This window comes from Mauremys reevesii, linkage group 2, assembly GCF_016161935.1.
Source record: "Mauremys reevesii isolate NIE-2019 linkage group 2, ASM1616193v1, whole genome shotgun sequence".
Classification (NCBI taxonomy): Eukaryota; Metazoa; Chordata; order Testudines; family Geoemydidae; genus Mauremys; species Mauremys reevesii.
Genome location: NC_052624.1, coordinates 164,359,779 through 164,368,852, shown reverse-complemented (window position 1 = coordinate 164,368,852; position 9,074 = coordinate 164,359,779).

Here is a 9,074-nt window from a genome sequence, read left to right as displayed (position 1 = left end):
GATTGGACCCCAAACACAAGTTGGGTGAGCAAACAAACATCTATCTTTCCCGGTTCATCAGTCACTCTGGGGCTGGGCGTGAGAGAGGCATCCAGGTGCCTAGAGGGAGGCAGCACTGCTCATGCCCAGAGGCAGAAACTTAGATGTCCAGGGAACTTTTACCCTGAAAACTTAGGCACCAAGTGAGTTTAGGTGCCTACAGCAGGAGTTTGGTGAATTACAGTAGAGCTTACAACTGGAATTTAGATACCTAAATCCAAGGTGCTTCAGTACCTTTGTGTTTCACCCTTCCCACACACATGCATCAAAAAATTGTAGCAGCTGAGATGCAGAAAGACCTAAATGTATCTACAAGATGGGAATTTACTACATTAATTCATTTACATAAGTCCCATATAAGAGACACGTTCAAAGTTATATTTTGAGATAGTAAAGGATGACACTAATGGAATAATCGTGAACAAATCTCCTCTGACATATCATATCAAACTCCTTAAAACCCTGGTATACACATGCACAAATATGATATGGATGTTGCAGAACTTTTTTTAAGATAGTAGTAAAGCAAATTCTAATATGATAAATTACCAGCACTGTACTAACATGACATGAAATATTATATATATATGATACAATAAAAACAGCTAACAAGATAGAAAGTTGCCAGTACAGGGCAATGAAACTCCTAGGGAAAAAGAAAAAGGTTATAACTCTCTGGTACTTAACATAACTCTGCACTCACAGGAAAAAGAAGATAGATATTACTGCAGAAACCAGTGTGCTGTTATTGCCACTTTTTCTGATTGTATTGCTTCTCCAAATAGCTTTACTGCTATAGTGAAACAGTAGCTTTCAATTTTCACATTTCATCCTACATAAAATATATTGCAGTTTGTAAACAACCTGCATAAAGGATATTTTTTATTAATATCCTTTATGCAAAAGGATAAACCGGGTTAGGCAATTTGCATCATATTGTGACTATTGCAGAAGAATGTGTTGCAATAAACAGCTCTGCTTACTTGGGATGGGCTCTCTCTTGAAGTTTGAGGTTTAATAAGCCTTTTCAACTATTTGTGTGCTGCAAAACTAGCTGTCCATGACAAACGTCTTTGCCCCTGTGAACCCATGCTTGAATTTAAAAGGTGCTTCTTTTGTTAAAAGGGAGGGCATCCGATTTATTTAATGGAAAACTATAGATATCCTACATACAGCATACTTATTGCGGTTGAGATTTTCAACACGAACTGGGGGATTAAACCCACAACTCCTATTAATTTATTTTAATGGCATTTTTTTTTCATTAGAATATCTTATCCCCACTCCCACCCTTTCCACCAGTTCTCTGCACCCTCTCCCCATTGTGTTTCTCTCCCTAGTTATCTGATGCAATCTCCAGTCTCTGTATGGAAAGTAGTGTTAACCTTAGTCAAACTTTAGAACCGACAGGTATTATTAGGTTGGTTCAAAAACAGGAAAAATGAGTTTGCCCTTCCTACTATTTAGAGCAGCATGTATCCCCTTACACCACTGGCAGTAGTGACTATTATGATTAAGGATGCAAATCAGATGCCATTGTAACTCCTCCTTTTCACACAGTAATTTTACATACTTGGCCTCTGGCTGAAGACAGCTTTTAAAAGTTTTCTGTACCTCCTTACTTCTTAATTCATTTCTTCACCTCGATGATACATTAGCACACTTTTTAAAAATTTTACTTTAAATTTATTTAAGTACACAGACGTAGATGTGTTGTTATAGAAACTGCTTTTCCTATAATTCAGAACATATTGTATCACAATGAATAACATTGCTGAAATAAAAGTATATGTAATATATAACAATGACATCATGAAAGGAATTAATTCGGATTTCACAAGAATATTTCACAAGCAACCCTAAATTAGTTTCAGTGCTGAACATCAAAAACAGTGGTATTGCAGTTGTTATTGTTATGGAGAGAGAAAAGATTTATCATGTTAAACACTAAAATTGTCAAAGGGATGCTACAAAAGTAATGATCAACTCCGCATGGAATAATTTACATGCCTTCACTATTTATATTTTCAAAGCCCTGACTTTAATTTTTGTTGGCTCCCTTCTCCCTCAATTGTGACTTTAATTCCCCTAAGGTGTGCATCAGAGAGTGGGGAATTTAAGCACATAAATAGAGTTAGGGTTTGAAGTTAAACAATATGGAATTTGCATAATTTGAAACTGCAAATAGATTGAGTTTACATAGCATGTGTACTTTAGATGTCGAGTGAGGATCACTTTAATTATATTTTGCATGTTTTCCTTTTGGTTATTGTCTGCCATCACATTGAAATGTGTCTTAATTAAGCACATTGTCTACATAGAGCAGGAAGCTGAAAGCCTAAGGGCTCCATACTCAAAAATATATGGCCAAATTTCATATAGTGTGGGGTGGGAGGTCACTGCAGCCAGCTATAAATTACACTTTATCAGGTCATGAAGAAGAACTTTGACTGGTTTGTGGTGCACCTGATCCTGGAAGTGCTCAGCACCTGTGATTGCCAGCAATGGGGACTGGGAGTTTCTCAGGCTCAAACCCATTGTTCGCTTTTAGAATATAGAACATCTATTCATTTTGTAAAGATCCAGATTATCCCCATCCTAAACAACACAGTCCAAAATGCAAGCATGTGTTTTTACTAGCTGAGCTTTTCTGCACTCCCCCCAGTCTCATAGACCCCATTGTGAGAACATTCAGAATACAGAAATCTGGTGAATTCCCTCGTTAGAGAGGTAAGGTAATTAGCAGATGATGAGGTATCTGCCAAAACCCTTATGGATAATATTCAATTTAAAACTATACTGTGAGTCTCTGATTGTGGTCTATGGGGGGGAAATAATATTATATGGGATAAGCAATGAAATGTTACAGTTTTAAAACCTGATTTTGTTTTGCTAAATTTAAAGTGATTAACTTTTATTGGTGGGAGGGAGGCAGTATAGTTTCTTTATACTTTTGGTATACCATGCAACAGTTGATAGTTATTTGAAGAACAGCTGATCCTGTGTGCTGGGATACTGTCAGACTTTTACTAGATTTTTCAAATTATTTGCATAATATAAATTAAAGAGCGAAAGAGATGAGCCAGAACTGGAACTTCACTAATCAGTTTTCCTAATTTTGTAAGAAGAGGTTTTGTTTTTTAATTGAATCTCAAGATATAATTCTGCAGTAGACCCCAAACTGAAAGAAAAAATGCAGAATTTTGTTTTGTTTTGTTTTGTTTTTTTTTATTAGGAAGGCTCAAAACTGCAGAAGATAATCAATCTTTAGATGCTTGCACCATATTTCAAGGGGTCTTAAATATTACCCTGTACCAGCTGATGTCATGAGTTTTCTGCCAGGTTTGGCTGAAAATTTACCAGAATAATAAACACTACTGAGACATCAAACCCAAATCTGAACCTTGGGCCCCTTAGCATCAAAGTTGATCCTAAACCTAAATCACATCCAACAACTACAGTTTTGATGCATTTCTACAAACCAAGTTCTGTGTGTTTCAGTAATATTTTCCACTGGAGCATAATTAAAGGCTTTACAAGTAATTAAACAAATGTCAACATCTTTGTGAGGAAAGTAAGCATTATCCCCCTCTTAGATGAGGAAGTAAGACCCAGATGGGGTTAAGTCTTCGCCCAAGGCCCCTCACCAAATCATTTGCAAGTGGGAATAGAATCCATAGTACTGATACACTTTAGCCATTACTGTGTTCTCTTTGTAAAGGACTCAAGTTATTTACTGTTAGTTATGAGAGATTGTTGCCATTAATCCTTATAACCCACAGGAGGTGAAAACCTTCTGAGTTAATCAAGGAGGCTCTCTACCTCCCTCAACACTCTTGGTCCTTCCTTTTTGTTTAACTAAACACAATCCTCTCATTTCCATAGCTCTTCCTTTCCCCCACACTTAAATGCTAAAAGCCCCTGCCCCTCATCCCAAATGGGTAAATTGATGTAGGAGTGCTGGTGGTGCCACTGTCCTAGCTCACATTCACTGCCAGCAATGTACTAATACTTCTATTCCCAGCCTGATTGCTGGAAGCTGCTGGTTCAAAGGAACCAACAACTACATAATATAAGCATGTTGAAAGCCCAGACAAGGGACGCATAGCAAGTAGGAGACAGAACTCTATTAAGTTTCCAGTAACCCTATTTCTCCCTTGCATAGTGTCCTTCTAGGCCAGCTTAGCCCTTCAAAGTTAGTCCATCCTCAGAGAGTGTTAAAAAGTCAGCCTATGTGTTACCTTTGGGGGTGGATAGGAGTTGACTACACAAAAGTGTAGAATTTCCCTTAGATGTTACATGGAATCAGAATGGAGAAAACAGTGACATGGCCAGGAGAGTAACCACAAATGGATGTGGGCACTGAGAGCCACAAGTAAAGAATACAAAAACCCTCATGGATGCAGGCAGCTTCAAACTCTCCTATGCACTGGCAGCAAAGCTACCTTCTCTGCCTTGGTAACACTAGTCCACTCACCAGTGGCTCCTCCACTGATGCTACTTCTCCAACTGGGTTCACTGGTTATGGACAGTGAGCTGACTCTCATGCCATTTTGCTGCAGATTTGGATCATTTTGTCAGGATCATATACTTCATGAAGGAGATGCAATTTGATTCCTCTCCTCCTCAGACTAGCCACATGCTTTTGTATTCCATGGAACACTGATTCTGCATGGTGAGTGGGTGGGGGCTTCTAACAGCAGCACAGGTAAAAGACAATTGTGCAGCCCTATTTCCCCTATATTTAGCCTGCTCATGCATTTCCTATTTAATTAGGCCCCCTCTAACTCACCTCGGCAATAAATAAATAAGGATTTATGTGGGACTGCATAATAAACTAGTGCTCAAAGGCTTAGAGTAGAGGAAAAGAAGAGGGAATAAGAATCCTTGAGATATATAATAAATTTGGTTTGAGCTAACACTGCCAGATTCTGAAAGTACAAGAAATTAATAGAATATCCCAAATAACTACAATAGTGTTTCCAAGCAATTTTGAATGTAATCCTGGTTAGCTCAACAAAGTTGCATTTCTCAAGCGTCTCCCACAGCGTTGCACTGGGATAACCAAAATTGACTGACATGGGTGTTTTCATAGTAAATTGGCAGTGTTCCAACATCTGTTCCCTTGAAAGGCAAGTGTTCTGGAGAATAGTGTAAATTACTAAAATCTATAGATAGAAAGCCAAAGACAATGTTAAAGCAAACAAACAAACGAAAAAGGCCCTTTTGGTGGATAAAATAATCCTCTCTCAGTTCCTGCCCAGCGTTCCACCAGAGGTGTGCTCTTATGAGTGGAGGTAAGTAATGTTCTCAGCGACTCTTTCATATCAGTAACTCAGTGTTGATGACAATCCATTAGGATATTTTTTGGAAAGATGGGAAATATTTACCTGCAGCACTAGAATAAACACAATTATTTTTAACCTTACAGATTTTACAATTTGACCTCAGACATTATTGTTGAAGCACATCCAATGGCTGGGTTTCAAGAACTTTTTTCCTGTAAATGGAAATAAAGAAAAGTACAGTCAACACTTTCCTTAGCTATAGAGAACCTCACTGCAGTCAAGGTTAAGGATCTGGATTTTTGGAGCCTTACTTCAGTGGAGTTAATCCTGATTTACGCTCAGTGTGATCTAGCTGAGCCCTTAATTGATCTCAATGAGTCTGGTACAATAATAAGTGATTTGCAATCCCTATAAATGTAACTTATTATATTTTATTTTGTTTTATCAATTTCCATTGCATTCGCTATTATTTTATGCTATAGTATTTTGTTATGAATAGAGCGGGTCAGCGTTTGTGGGAAAAAAGGGTAAAAGATGGTGAGAATTTCATGACTTTTTCTCCTGCTTTTCAGTCTTTTTTAGTTGTACAGTACCTAGAACACCTCTGTTGACAGAGGGCTAGGGGGAACATAAGAGGACTGCTCTACCAATAAAACTAGAAATTTTATTCATATTTTAAAAAGTGTTTGACCATACAGCTTCAAAGAAATCCTGAAATTTCACTGGCTCTCCAACCTAGAATTTTAAGGGGGAAATCTGAGAAGTTAATGGTCATTTTGCCATTGACTTTAATGAAGTCAAGATATCATCCTAACTCCTGAAATGAAATGTAATTATGGTCTTTAAAAAGCTGTCCTTATCTCAACAAGAGTAGCAGTGTGGTCCAGTAGAAAGGGGTTTAGGGTACCAGGAGATTAGACTGCTACTCCCATCTCTCCCACTGACTTGCTCTGTGAGTATCAGCAGGTCATCTCCCTGTGTCTCAGTTTCTCCAGCTGTACAACAGGGGTAGTTATTTTGACCCAATTTTGCAAAGCAATTTGAGATTTCTGGGTTAGAAGTTCTGTATAAGAGCTAGGGATTACCATAATTAGAATTGGTTAAAAAAATTCTGACATTTTTCTGTTGAAAAAAAGAGGATTCCACAAAATCAGAGTGTTTTGTGGGAATTTATAGGTTGCCAAAAATTTTAAATGGAAATTTAAATATTTCGCTTTGATAGATCAAAACAATTTCAGCTATTCTATCATTGTCTACAAGTTGAACAAAATGTTCCAAATATTTGGCTTTGGGAAAAATTCCAAGACTTTAGTCACAATTTGAGATTAAATGAAATGTTGAAATCACAGAATTTACTACAGGACAAGGATTCCATTTTTGACTAGCTTTATCATCGGATCTCTGCAACAAATGCAGTTACATGGGTATTCCTCTTGCTATCTTCACAAATAATGGTCAAAACTTGTGTCCACTGAAGCCAGTTCTGAAACTTCCACTGACTTCAAAGAGAAGAAGATCGTCCATTGGGCAGTTTGCCAACTATGTAGCAATTCTTGCACATCTTGTGCAAAGTTATAAGACAAGTTCTGAGCAAAGAATATCCCCCACCATCGTTAGTCAAGATATAAGCTTTACTTTGGGTGGACTTCATGGAGGTCTACATAGGCGTTTGAGCTTTCACTGGGAATTACTGGAGTGGAAAGAGTTTTTTGTCCACTCCTGCCCACAATAAATGAAGCTTGTACCCAGCTTCGGTGTTGTCTATGAGTGGACGAGTACCAATACCAAGGTCTGTTCTGTTCACAGACGAGGAAGGTAAGCATTTTGCATTAACAATACTTCTCCCTTTTTCCCATTAGTAGAATTAACCATTTTTCCTCTCCAATAATATTTCGCTAAATCACACAGAACACAAAATGACCTTTTGCTCTGGGAGTTCAGACACTGGCTGAGTCAATGGCTCTCTCTAATCCTTCAGTCCTGTGTCAAACACTGAGTACAACTGCATCTGTAGAAAATAAGTTGTTTCCCTTGTGACTTCTCCATCCAACCTATGAATTTCAAAGAAAAGTTTCTCTTTGTGAATTTAGTTGTCAGAAATAGGTCACAGTGACTTCCAGAAGGCTTAGCTTTAAGAAATCACTTTTCCTTTAGGAGATACAAATCTTAATGAGAGAGCCAAAAATGTCTTACTCTTTAGAAAAGGTTTATTACTGATTTATCAGTTCATTATCCTCCTAATTTCTTCATATATAAATCTGGAAAATCTGATTAACTCTTGGACTGTCCTTATGTCACTGTCTACTGTATGTTGTGTTAAATCCACTGATGACTTACTAAGATCATTTGCCTTGACTCTACTGAATCCTACAAATATTCTATATGCTCTGTGGGAAAAGAGACTTTGTAGTGTAAATGCAAGAAAACTTAGAACTATTTTATAATAAATAGAAAATTGTCTTCAGTTTAAATAATATCTATTCCCTACAACCCACTTTAAATTAGCAAAGATGTCTATGTAATATATAAAATGTTACCAAAAACAGCCAAGAGATATTTGTTCCTCTGGTTTCATTTCTTGTCTGATCATTTTCCTGAGTGTTACACTTTAAGCAGATACAGAGGAACCTCTAAAGAGAGACCCACAAGAAGTGGATATAAATCATAAGGATATTTTAAAAACTAAACCCCATATTCTCCAAAAGAAAAAACACAGACACCAAACACCATTTAGGTTTTCCTTAATGTAAATAAACACACAAAATACTTCTGTCCCCTTCACATTTCTGACACTTCAGTGTTGGCTTGGATTCAGCCCAACAATTTAAGAGCTGTTATGTTATGGTGCTTTAGACATAAGAAATTAGAGTCCTGACAATTTATTTAGCTTCACTTAAAGGATAGTAGAGTGCTTTGCCAACTTTGCTATTTTCACCAGTATGAATAATTAATTGTTTTAAATGCTACTTAGATTTTTTGATGAAAAGAAATACTGAAAATTCATAAATTGTAAGCCTGCATAATTTGTGCTCCAATTACTTAAAATACAATCTTCTTGAATGCTATTTAATGCATACCCTAATGTATTTCTGGTCAATAATTTCTAAGTGGATGACTTTATAATTTTTTCCCCTGTATTGGAAGTACATATTTCAATCTTGTCTTCATTTGGTGGTTACTAATAAATAAATAAATATAAATATAAATATTATATATATAAAATTTTCAGTGAGCTCAATGGCCTGGCTGCAAACATTTTATATCACAAGATTCATAACAAATATACACTTTAAAATGTATTTATAATCATACTTTGCTCTTCATCTTTCCAAAGAGGATATTAAAGGAGAGAGGATTTTCCCTCCCTCCAATTTGATTTGTTGGAATTAAACTGAAAAACTTCAGCCAAACTGGAATTTGGAAGCAATAATGATATTGTGTTGCTGTGGACTCCAGTGTGTTTTACTTAATATTTATTATGTTTTACAAAAACTGGATTTTTTAAAATGTTTTAAATAAAATGGTGCTTCTTTGATAGGAGTGTATTGTTTCTGTTCTAAAGCATACAAGTTCAAGGTGCACTGTTGAGAGATAAGAGACCTGTTCACAAATCCATTCACCCAGGTCATGACTTTAAGCCACTGATCACATTGTCGGAGGGCTCTGAGGGAACTAAGTGGTAATGAAAGTCCCTAAACACTGACAGATTTCAGGCTTGAAAGCCATAGATCCAAAAAATAAATCTGT